This window comes from Vulpes lagopus, chromosome 17, assembly GCF_018345385.1.
Source record: "Vulpes lagopus strain Blue_001 chromosome 17, ASM1834538v1, whole genome shotgun sequence".
NCBI lineage: Eukaryota > Metazoa > Chordata > Mammalia > Carnivora > Canidae > Vulpes > Vulpes lagopus.
The window spans coordinates 8,555,545-8,569,026 of record NC_054840.1 but is presented as its reverse complement, the minus strand read 5'-3'; the positions used below and the strand labels follow the sequence as shown (position 1 = coordinate 8,569,026).

The 13,482-nt window shown below is 36.0% G+C and overlaps 1 long non-coding RNA gene across 1 annotated transcript; it reads left to right on the top strand.

Moving 5' to 3' along the window:
- The first annotated feature begins 240 nt into the window (after positions 1-240).
- LOC121477608 lies at positions 241-10,465 on the top strand. The gene is made up of 4 exons (XR_005984297.1): positions 241-961; positions 6,441-6,568; positions 8,666-8,791; positions 9,144-10,465. It is a non-coding gene; the product is annotated as an uncharacterized LOC121477608 (long non-coding RNA).
- Positions 10,466-13,482: the final 3,017 nt, after the last annotated feature.

Here is a 13,482-nt window from a genome sequence, read left to right as displayed (position 1 = left end):
TTTTTATTTTCTTAACAAAATGGAATGATATTATTTAGAAGTTGGAGGGAAAGCTTTTACTGCTCGGCCTTAAAAAGAAAACAGCACAACCTAGCAGAGTAGCTGACAAGTGACACAAATACAGTACATGCTAATGTGCAGAGAGAAACAACCTTGAGAATTTAAACCGGCTGCACCAGAAAAAAATATCTTTATCCAGATATGTGGTCCCTCATGAATTATACTATTATTTTAGTTGATTTTACCTGACATCACCCTATGATTTTCTTCAGTGACAAGAAAATTGCAGCCGGCCCTTGACAGTCGGTCACAAATTGACTGAACAAAACAAAATCAAACAGTGAAGTAATCCCCAAGTAAATTTAATGAAACCTAAATCCCAAAGGGCAGCGCACTTCTGTAGGCAATGGTCTTATTTAATAAATTTTTCCCTGCTTTCACTTTTAGAGCTATATTTACACAGACAAATTTAATTCATTGGGTTTACATTTCCTCTTTCCCTTAGTTTGTCCACCAGGCACATATGGGAAGGACTGTAAACAGGTATGTCAGTGTTCAGCTGAGAATGAAGAGTGTCACCCAGTCACAGGGAGATGTACCTGTCTGCCCGGCTGCCATGGAAACCGCTGTCATCTCTGGAAGTGTGTTCTGTGCTTTTGTTGTAATTTATCGAAGAGACACCAGTAGGGTGGGTCATCAGTCAGAATGCTAAAGGGCAAATGTTAATTCAAGGTTCTAATTTATAGCAAGTCCTGACTGTGAGAATGTTTATTGGAATGGTTGAAAACCATATGCTTTCTTGTGTAACGCTTTCTCCTGTGTTGCCTTTTCTAGCCCAAATATCCCCAAGAAAAAGACAAGGAATAGAGAAAGAGAAAGAAAGAAGGAAGGAAGATAATATGAACTGATTGTTATCAATCAATATACAACAGATGGGAACGTATTTAAAGTGATTCAGAAAGTAAGTTAGTTCCAGGATCTGCTTAGGAACAATCAAATTAAACAAATTGTTATTCTGGAATGAAAACAGTAACTTGCTTAAAGGACAAAATGCCAGTTGGCTCACTGCTATGTAATAAAAAAGGATAGTCCCTAGACCAAACACCTTATATTGATTTGTTAGGACATTTTTACATCGAAAATGGTTATAGGGGAACACATGATAAAATGTCCCAAGGAGCATGTTAAAATGTTCAGTCAGCTACTTAATTTTTAAACTTGTAATTATTTATAATGTACTTTTTATAGGTTTCAAAATAAAATGATCTGGCCTCAGTTTCATTTTTTCCCCCAACTTGGCCACTGCTCCTCTTTTCTCCCTAGTTGCTCCTGTAGCAGACTACCTTCTACTTTCCTCTCTTAATGCTGCAAGTATATGGATGATTTTGGGATTTTCCTTCCACCTATAAAACATAGACGTACGGTCAAGCTATGGATTTTCATTTTCCACAAGCCATAGAATATTTATTTTGAATATTGCTTCTCACTTTGCCCTAATTTTAAATATTATCAGCCAAAAACACAATTAAGCAGGTATGAAAGTGGTTTCAATTAGTATTCTGTCTGGAACCCATAACCGCTGTGGGTATACAAGCTTTAAACTGAAGAATTAAAATATAAAATTCATAAAATTTCAATTATATTTTTGGTTATGGTGAATTTCAAACACCCTTGTAATGGAAGAAAGTTATTTCCTCACTTTCAGTTCTGTCACATTTCTCAGGAAGAATTTCCTCTTGCTATCAAGGATATTTTATCTTAATAAAATAAAAGCAAGTTACATAGAGGGCAGCTCAGTCAGTTAAGCATCCACCTCTTGATTTTGGCTCTGGTCATGATCTCAGGGTCATAAGTTCAAGCCCCAAGTGGGGCTCTACCTTCAACGGGTGTCTGCTTGAGATTCTCTCTCTCTCTCTCTCTCTCTCTGCCCCCTCTTATGTGCACATGCCCTCTCTCTCAAATAAATAAATAAATAAATAAATAAATAAATAAATAAATAAGTAAATCTTTAATATGAAACAAACAAACAAAAAAACAAGTTACGTAGATCTGGTGGTACTTCCACAACCGAAGGCAAGCTACCTTGGTCTAAGGAGGGGAGCTCCACCTTGTAAAATCAAGGCTGAGTCTGAGAACCGCTCCCTGACTAGTCAGATGGGCTTAGCTCCAGGCAACACGTGGTTGGGAGTTGCTGCAAAGTTTCCTTGGCAACATCCACCGTAATTACAGAACTACGAGAAAGGGTTCAAGAAAATATCCATAAAAGGTGTAGCTGGCTCAAAAGCAAAAGTTTCAGCAGCCAAAAACAACTGGGCTTTCATGTTCTCGAGTTTGGAGTGGAGAATCAAGATTTTTCTCTCAGCAGAGGTCAGAGGAAGGAGACAACCTTGTAGGAGGATCTCACCACTTGTCTGTAATTTATAATGGGCAGGTTGGTCTCAGCCTGTGGATGGCATGTGGGGGGAAAAAACTGCTCCGTGGATAGAAACTCATCATGCTATGTATTTTATGACCAATGAGAAATTGCAAAGTAACTCCATACCCTGGAAATATTTTATTTCTCCAAACTGTAATACCCACTATATATAATAACTCTCTTTGAGAGCATTTAAGGCATTGGAGTCCTCTAAAAATCATGGGCCGTTCTTTTGACAGTTTTCATAAGAACACCCTTAATATAGAATGTTTTGAGAAGCATGGGCCGTAGAATAGCACACCTGTGCCAGGAGGAAGACATCAAAACATCAGTAGAAGCTTGCCTTTATTGCTTGTAGCAATAAGAATTCAGACAGACCAAATCTTAGCATCTCTTTTGAAGAATAAAGCAAAACTGTGTGACTGTAGCTAGTATATGTGAGTAACCTGGTCAAATACTGGGAAAAGACTGTGGAAAACACATTGATGTTTTTTATTTGTTTGTTAGCTAAGCATCTCCGTATACAGTCACAACCTTGCTTGTTCTAAGTTTCTAATGAAACTACCAAATGTTTACATCATCACAGTATAGAGTCACCTTTAATATTTAAACCATCAAAACTCTGTATTCATATCCCAGCTTCTTCCAATCAGTCTCTTTCAAGGAGAAGGGATGGTGCACGGATGGGATAAAGTTGGCATCGCTTGATGGGAAATATCTAAATATCCCTTGCCAGAAAAACAAAGTTTCCCAGGAGAAATCAGTGTAAAGGATAGTGCAAAGGCCAAGTAATGATCAAAATGAAACTTTAGGAAATGAGGGAGGGAGACCGAATTTCACTCAAACAAATCAAATGGAATCATTATGTCCCGGGCCTGTGTTCCCTTGTGAAATACAGTGAATGTTTGAGCAAAGGATGTTTGCATGATCCCAGAAGTCAAACCTTCACATCGCTACAGAATTATAAGAGAAAGTGGAATTGTCAGTAAATAACTTGTACTTGGGAAAAAAGTTACTGGCACTTTTGTAAACACATACTGTAATCTTGATATAAACTTAATGAATTTCAAAGCTAAGAGATTATACACACATTGTCTTTCAACAGATGGCATACTCATTAGTAGGTAAATTCCATCAAGATTCAGTGTCCCAATTTCAAAAGGATAATTAAGTTGAAGGCTGACACTCAGGTGATTTTTGTTTTCTGTGTGTGAAGAAGGAACAATAAAAGAGGATTCTATCAAACACAAAACCACCATTAAGATAGTTGGCAAAATGAGTATATGTCAGATGGAAATTATGTCTCCCAAGTAACTTCAACTCATATGAAAGTGATCTCAAAATATAGGCATATTTGTCTATATTTACATATTTGGTAAATATAATAGAAATATTTATCAGTTATTTAAATTTATCAAATAATTACAGGTAAACTTTTTTCCCCTTTAAACTGAGTTGATAAATCTTTTATATCCTGATTACATCTACAGTTTGGCATTTTCCTCACTAAGTACATGAATTTCATATTATCAGGTGTTTCTCTTTTCCTTACTTTCACAGAAATTCATATCAGCTTTCATTTCACAGCAATGTGACTACAGAGTTTTCCATACCAATCAAATTGCAATTTAACCTTCGTTTGGGAAGCAACATCCCAGCAGTACACACGAGACTTCATTGTTTCAGATTCCATACTTTCAGCTTGCTTAATGTGCATTTTCTCTAATATCAACCAAACATTCTTCTGAAGCATCACACATAGAATTGATTAAAAAAAACTATAAAAATTTGCATTCCAAAAGTCTGACCCAAATGGACATAAAGACATTTTATATTTTGGTGAATAGGAGAGGAGGATATGAGGACTTTTTAATCACTAATCTTGTTTTCAGTTATGCTCTGTTGAATTTTTTGTGAGGGTAAAAGTTCTTAGGAGAACTAATGAATGTTATATACCAAAGAAGAGATGATGAGCTATGGGAACTGACATTCCTTGGGAGGAGAGAATGAGAGAAGACACTGTAAAGTGAAGCTATCATTTTTCATAGAGAAATACAACAGCTATAGCACAGGAATAACCTTCGGTATGAATAACTATAGTGGTTTGCTTTCCATCTCCATTTTGAAGAATTTTATTCTAAAACTGGAAGAAAAAGGAGGAAAGAAGAAGGCACTCTTTGGATTTGAGATTCAAGGTGAGCACTCTAGGATTTAGGACAGGACATATATGGGGATAACAATCTGAATCTCAATAAAATCCATTCTTTGCTGCTACCACTAAAACATGCTACATGTGAGGATACATGGGTGGCTCAGTGGTTGAGCCTCTGCCTTTGCCTCAGGTTGTGATCCCTGGGGTCCAGGATCGAGTCCCACTTTGGGATCCCCACATGGAGCCTGCTTTACCCTCTGCCTGTGTCTCTGCCTCTCTCTGTGTCTCATGAATAAATAAATAAAATCTTAAAAAAAAAAAACGTGTTACATGTGAAATACTCTTTTAAAAAAATGTTCCTTTACTATCTGATTCTTACATAAAAACACAAGATAAAAGGAAGGAAACAAGTACCATTGGGTCTAGTTTGGTCACTTTTAGAGTGATGCTTCCAAATGAAAAGATATTCCCAGAGGAAAGACCTGAGGCAAATACCAAACACTTTGACTCAGATCAAGCAGGCAGGGAGTTTTGCTACATAGCCCTTGCAATGATACTGCCATCATTAATGAAAATAATAGCCACCACTGACATGGGAGCTAAGTTTGGTGATATACTTATTCATTCTAGTCACCACAACAGGACCATGATTTTGTTATTATCCTCATTGGTAATTAAGAATCAGAAGTTCAAAGAAAAGAGTTAAAGCTACAACATTAATATGTGAAAAATATAGGTTTCAAATCACAGCCTATTCAAAATTTCCTATAGCCTCATATTTAAATATGTGGCAAGGATAAGGATGCTTAACAGGTGACAGAATTTTGTGCAATCTATGTTCCAAGTCACTTCATTCTGTAGGCCTCGACTTTACCATTTTAAAATAAGAATTGAACCAGATGGACATAAGGTCTCTTGAAACTCAAACTTTTATAATTTTAAGACTTGGAAGTACCAGACATTTCATAGAATAGGAGAGTATCACAGATGGAAGTGCTTCAAAGTTAATCAAGTACTTGAATATCCTCTATATTTTCTCTACTGTATACTTATCCTGTCTCTGTTTGAACTCCTACAGAGATGAATAACCATGTCTCCTGAAAAAAAAAAAGCTTATTCCAATCTTGGGCAGCTCTTTCAAAAGTATTTCCTTATTGAGATAAAATCTGCCTTTCTTCTTTTCCACAAGACTGCCTTTTCATGTCTGAAGACATTTCTGTCTTCTTAGCTCTATTTTCTCCTGAATAAACATCCCCAGTCTTTCGATCATTGCACAGATGGTCTTCAGCTTACTCTTTGTCCTGTTTCACTTCCCTTTATCTTGAATTCTGGAAATTTGTCTCTCTGTTACACAGGTGTCATCATGGTAGGCCATACGTCCATGGAGGTGAAAGCAGGAAAGTGAGAAACTAACTGAAAATGAAGATGCTTTCTTTATGCTTCATGCCATTTTGAGTTTATACTTGTATTAAAACCCAGATCATTCCAAACAAACTGTAACACTTAAACATTAATCAAAATAATGAACTCATCTCAACTGGAATGAAACAGCCTTCTTTGGCAAATTGTCACCTATTCTGAGCACTCTCTTAAAGTGGGCGGATCTCCAAGGAAACTCAAAGTTTCCTGTGTCTTATTAATGAGCAGCATCAAGAACATTATGCCCCCATCTTTATTACCAAGGCATCTATCTATATCATCTCATCTCTTCAGATAAGTCCATGCCTTGAATCACCACACTAGCTTGAAGTTGATTGAAAATACCAAAGAACTATTTGGAATGTTGAGTTAGCCACATGTCTATGAGCATGAATTTAAACAGTGATTGCTTTGAGTAACAGTATCACATATGGTTTTGTTCTTCTTCAATAGGATGCCCAATGGTACTTAGGGTCTAAATTGCCAAAGGATGTGTAAGTACCTTAATGGCAGCAGCTGTGACACCGTGATTGGCATCTGTTACTGCCCTCCTGGCTTCACTGGGGCCGACTGCAGTCAAAGTAAGTCAGTCTACCACTTACAAAGTGGATATGCTAAAGTAGAGTTCTTAAGAACTGCACTTACAGAGTAAGTGTTGTTGCAATTATTACTTAATAATTTACTGCGGTAACAGCAAGCACCAACTGACCTACATTCTAGGCGGAGGAGTACTTACATCAGGAGTTTGAGAGCTGAAGCAGTGAAGGCAGCCAAAGAGAACCCTTTGGTCATAACATCTCATATCCCAGCAATGCTAGACTCAAGTCAGGATTAGAAAATCTGTTCCATAAGATAACAGTGGACTGGCAATGCCTGTGTACCCAGTGTCAAACTCATTGGGTAAAGCTCCACAATTTCATTTGCCCTCAGAGGTCCCCAACTCAGAATTAAGTAGTTCCCCTATTTACCAAAAAGTAACCAGTTCCCTAAAATGTAAAGACTTAACTACCCATCGTTAAGACAACTATTGACATAAAGTTTAAGGGACCAGATGTAAATTAAAGATCCCTGAAAAATGCACTATCCTAGGCTCTATAGGGATATCCTTAGCAAATACATTTTGATCTTATCAGATTTGCCATTTCCTCAATATTTGGACAATTTGCAAGATTATAATGATTTTTAGAGAGGGTAGATAAACAATGCATGGGCGAGTGCATGATGGGGAGGCAGTTCTGGCAATATTGCGTTCTTCAACCTATTTGCTGTTGAGGATGTTCACTTGTGATGTTTCATTGAGCTGCGCATTTATGCTTTTGTGCACTATTCTGCATTTTATACTTTAGAACTAAAAGAGTGAAAGAAACTATCAATAGATCTTTAATGAAAGAAGTGCTGTAATTGCAAACTTGAGATTACTTCATTTGGAGAATGATAACGAAGTTTGTGATCATTGTTGTTATGCGCTAAAGATATCCAAATGCTTATTTTGCCCAGGCAGATAGTTGCTCTGTCTTCTTTGTATAAGAATAATTTTAATTACCCTGCCTCAGTACCCTGATGTTCTGAAGATAAAAGACAAGCAAGACAAAGTCCTGGCTCCATGTAGTGGAAAATTGAAACATAGTGGATACTGCCTCTGAGGCCTCACCAGCCAAGTTGTCTTTGAGTTAAAGCCAACCCATAAACATCTCCTAAGGAAGGTTCTAACTGGCCCCTTTGTTCCTCAAAGAAATCATTGAGAGAAATTTCTTAATTTCCTCAGGCCAAAGCATCTTCAAGAGTTTTGATTTCCCTGAATATTAGGAGTATTTTTGTCTTCAGAAGGCTGTGATCTTATACTTGAGTACTTTTCTTTCTTTGCTTTGACAGCTAGGTAGGTCAGAGCCAATTTGCAGTCTACCTCTCACAAGTTCAAAGAATTATGATATTTTTTATGTTATAACTATATTTTTTCCTTCACTGGATTCTTACAGATCTTTATTTTATCTTTGAGGGTTATCTGTATTTTGGTAAGCATCTCAATGAATTTGTGGAATAAAGTTGCAATGAGGCAAGGTAATAAATGTGTTAATGTATTAATAAATTAAATTTTAATTTATATTAATTAATGTAATAATTTAAAAAGATAATTTAACAAATCTGTTGATTTTAAGAAATAAAAAATAAACTTACGAATAAATTAACAAATACATAAATGATATTTGGAGATCTGAGCATAATAGATTCTACGTTGATACATGGAGGTGTAAGCTGAAATTCCAGAGTGGACTTTAAGAGGAAACATATTCAAGATTATTGCACACACATGCATGCACGCATACACACACACACACACACACACACACACACACAATTTGCTGAGGCAGCCATGTGGTAAAGCAACACTGAGTTTGTAAGAGTCATTTATATCATATATGTAAGTGTTTGACACTAGATATTTGGTTGGAATTCCTGATGTCAACCAAAATTGCACTAAGTAAGCAACAATTTGAACAGTTCCTTTTTTTGTTTTGTTTTTTCAAAGTAACCTTTTAAGTTGAAAACCAAACTGAAGGCAAGACAAGGAAACCTATTTGATTAAAAGAAAAGGTCGTGTATTTACAAGGTTTTTAAAGTCTTGACTGGCAAAACGTTTTAATAAGAAAAATCTGGTTTTGTTTTGCTCTTTCCTGCAGTTTGTCCCGTGGATCACTATGGGCAAGACTGTGTCCAGCAGTGTTCCTGTGGCTCAGGACAGTGTGACCTGGTGACTGGAGGGTGCCAATGTCCACCTGGCCAAATGGGAGCCAGGCGTCAGCAAGGTAACAATGACTGCAGGGTCACCTTGTCCGTCCAGGCACTAACTAAACTACACTGTGAAAGCAGATTTGGTGCCAGGGAATATAATTAAATGGGCATTGTTTAAAACACTTTCTTCTTAAATGTGGATTTAATAACATGAAAGTACACACTTTCATAGAGCCATATAGGAAATAGCCTACTGGAGGGTAAACAAGAATTGAAAACAAAAACAAAGAAGAATTTATGTATACTTTTGACTAGGAGCAAATTTTGAAATAGGTTTAGTTAACTTTTGTAAAACTGCCTAAAATTTTGTGTTAGGGATGTCTAATTCTAATAACTGAAAAGTTTTATGTTTTCTTCAACTTTCAGAAGCCCATTGAAAGCTGCAAGAAAAATGGGAGACAGAAAGCAAAACATGATCTTTGTTTAAAACTACAAAACTTTCTTGCTCTAAATCATATTATTATCACAATAATAATCATAATAGAAGAACTCTCAAGTTCAGTGAAATGAAATGCAGAAAGCCAGTTCTCCATAGCACACACAGAGACAAAACCAATGACCTTTTGTTAGAGAAAAGAAGGGTTGGTTAAAAAAAAAAAAAAAAAAAAAAAAAAAAGAAGGGTTGGTTGCATGAGCATCCTGCAGGAGCTACCTTAAACCCTTCTGGACATCACAAAGCTGCAGGAAAAATGGGGTAAAACCAGGCAGAGCACAGACCTATCATCTTTTCAACCCTACACTATTATAGAGGGGAATTTATAGGCAATAAGTAGCCTTGCAGCTAAAGGAAGCTAAGCCTACACAGAAACACACAGACCACAACTTTGTGTCACATGGAGTTTTACTCTGGGCCCAGGAGGTTCCCAACTAGCTGAAATAATTCTTCTAGCCTCAGATCCATACTACCTTCTCCAAAATACCTGGTTCACACAAAACTAACCTGATACAAGAAGATGAAAGTGAAAACAAAAACCTGATGCAAAAAAACAAAAACAAAAACAAAAAACCAAAAAACAAAAAAACCTGCTCTCATTTTGGAAACAATATATGAAACCATTCAAAGTTTTGGCTACTCTTTTAGTGCAAATTCTATAAGAAGGGTAAAGGAGAAAAGGAATAAGAAAACAAAAAGCAGATGGACGTAGAGCAGAAAAATTTTGCTATGGAGCACATGGAAATATTAACCAGAATTTCTTCCAAGAATTCAATGGACATAATGAAAAAGTGTTCTCTACAAATTGTGAGTGCAATGCAGAGATACAAAGGTTCATGGAATAAATGAAAAGACAACAAAGGGAAATGAAAAAGTAAGCTGGCAGAGCTCAGAAAGAAGTGGAAATGAAAATTAAACCTCACATCATATAAATGAGGACCATATTGAACACAGGTAATAGGAGGATTGAATCTGCTTCTGTGACAGCCAGGTAAATGGAGAAGAAGCTTGAGGAAAGTGGAAACAAATATACAAATAGGCAAATATATAAATGGAAAAGAAAATATTCAAATAAAATATTTAAGATTTTTTTCCTCTGAAATGAAAGAAGATCTGATGCACAGATTGAATACATTCTATCCCTGGAAACTGTAGTTAAGATTGATCATAAGCAAGGGGAAACTCCACTAGGAATAAAAGAAAAAAAAGTGTGAGATCTCATATATAGAGAGGGGAAAAAATCAGTCTGGCTCATGGCTCACAGCAATAATCACAACCATTGCTAGCATGTGGTTAATCAATGCCTATGAAGTTCTTGAGAAAAATTTGACTCAAGTGTTTTATACACAGTTAAACTATTATTCAAGTATAGTATGACTGAAAATAAATAGCTATTTTTAATAATAAAAAGTTACTGAGGATATGTAGCCATAAAATATTTTTGAAGAAAATGTAGAAGATAAATTTGAGCAACCAAGTAATAAATGGAAAATCTCTGGTAAAAAGAGTATCAGTGAGTATTAAGTCTATTTTTATTAGAGCTAAGTTTAAAATAAATATGGGAATTAAGGTCACATGATATAATAAGTATACACATATTTAATATTATAACAATTTTGATAGTTTAGCAAAATGGGCATAAGTGGAAGGAAAGAGAAGATGGAAGAGGAAAAGTGTATTTCTTCATTAGAAATTGAAGAAAAGGAGGGACAGATCTGTGACAAAACATTTTGTTTAAATATGACAACTCAATAACCATGTTTAAGTGCATAAAGGTAAATGCTGGAATTTAAAATGCTGGAGCTGAGAATTTAAAAATAAAAACAGCCAACTAAAATCAGGTAGAGGAGAGGAATGAGAAAAATTAGGAAAAAGGAGAAACATATTCATTCCATTACCACTCATGCTGCTGAGCCAATATATGCTAAATAAAGAAATTAATTGTTATATAATAATATGTTCACTGTCTAAAGAAGAGTCCCTTAGTTATATAAAATTATATCTTTTTAAAAAATATTTTATTTATTTATTCATGAAAGACACAGAGCTCGGCAGAGAGATAGACAGAAACAGGTTTCTCACAGGGAGCTCTGTGGGGGACTCCATCCCAGGACTGAGATCATGCCCTGAGCCAAAGACAGACACCCAATCACTAAGCCACCTAGGCATCTCTATAGAATTATATCTATAAGACTTAACTTAGAGAAAGATGGAATATACTCACTTTTCCACATTTCTCCCTCTAAATAGTAAAAATTCTAGTCACTATATTGAAAACAAACGTAAGAATCTCTGATGTGGAGAGAACAAGGCAGACTCTATAGGGACTTCAGATACCTAGGGAACAAGAATGGGGCTTTACTTAGGTTTCCATTTTTTGACTCATATATCCTGGGCTGTGTGGTGGAGAACCTGCAACCTAGGAGGCCAATGGGTACAGACAAAAAAAAAAAAAAAAGTCCAAGATATGCCTGGTTTCTCTAAACAAAAGGTAAGTTAAAGGGTGGCCAAGCAAGAGAGAGAACTCTTAGACAACAACTGGTAAATTCTCCAAACACTAAAGAATAAAACTGCATCCTTGACTCCAACCCCACTAGCAAAGGCCAAGTGAGGAGCCTACCCTTCAGACTCCACAGGGATATATAACGTACCCCTGCCCTGCACCAGGATGGTGTGAGAGAAAGTGCTGCGACTTTCGTCCCTGGCTGATTGGAATGTATCCCCTGCCCTAGCAATGTCAGTGGAAACTATGTGGAGACTGTGAACTTCTACCCCCATCAGGCAGTATAGAGACACCACTGTTTCATTCTAGGGGACTGTCACAGGAGGTCCAGTGGACAGTCAGGACTTTCACAACCATCAAACAACAATGAGGCCACTCAGTGGAGGTGAGAGTGGGGAGCCATAAGAGGCACTTCTACTCCTCTGTCAGATAGGTGCTGGGAGAGGTCCCATGGAAAGCCTGACCCTTAACACTGCCACAGCAGGAATGAGGCACATTTATCCCCCCTTCACTTACAGGATATGTGGCGAATGCTATCTGATGAACCTCTTTCCTTGCAAATACAGTATCATAGGAGACCTGCTAAAATGAGATCCAGAATTTTCTATCATAATATTCAAAATATCCCCATTTCATTAAAAAGTTATTCATCATACCAACAACCAGGAAACTTTCAACCTGAATAAGAAAATAATCAACAGACACTAACATTCAGATAATACTGATTATGAAATTATCAGATCAAAATTTAAATAAGCCTTTGTAAATAAAAATGCTTCAATGAGCAACTATGGCCATATATGAAACAAATTTTAAACAAATAGAATAAGAATAAAACAAAGAATCAGAAGCAGAAAAAAGAACCAAATAGAAACTTGAGAATTGGAAAATATAATAGTCAAAAGAAAAAAAAAAAGCCACACAAAACACAACTCAGTGAATGGGATTAATAGCAGAATGGAGAGGACAGAGGGGCAGATCAGTAAATTTGAATATAAAACAGTAGAAAATTACCCAACCTAAACAATAGACAGGGAAAAGAAATGACAAAAAAGACAGACAGAGAGAGAGAGAGAGAGAGAGAGAGAGAGAGCATCTCAAGGACCTGTGGAACTATTAAAAAAGATTTCTTTTGTCATCCAAATCCCAGAGTGGAGGAGAAAAAGAATAGGGCTGAAAAATATTTAAAGAAGTAATGATTGAAAACATTCTAAAAATGACAAAAAGAAAATAAACCTATAGCTTTAAGAAACTGTGTGAATGACAAACAGGATAAACTTAAAGAAATCTGCAAAAGACATATCAACATTAAACTTCTAAAAACTAAAGAAGAAATTCTTGGAAGCACTAAGAGAGAAATAGCACCTATATTAGCTTAGAAAAAAAGACTCCAAAATAAAGTGAAAGTAAGAAATGGGTTACAACCACACAAAACACATGTGAGAAAAATAAACAGTAGTCATAATACCAAATCAAACAATGTTAAATTTTATGGCAACAAGCAACTAATGGGAAGGGCAGTTATAATAATAGAGAATAAAACTGACAATGAGGATTGAAGTGTCACAAATATGTATAAAACCAATAACACAGCATTAAAATTCATAAAGCAAAAGCCATAAGCTATACAAGGAGAAATAGCAAGAGCTTATCAATAGAACACAATTCATTTATGTTAACTCATACAAATAAAACTACATACACACATGCAGGGAAAAAATAAGTCTATAGAAGTTTGAACATAATTAGTAAAGTATATCTAATTATAA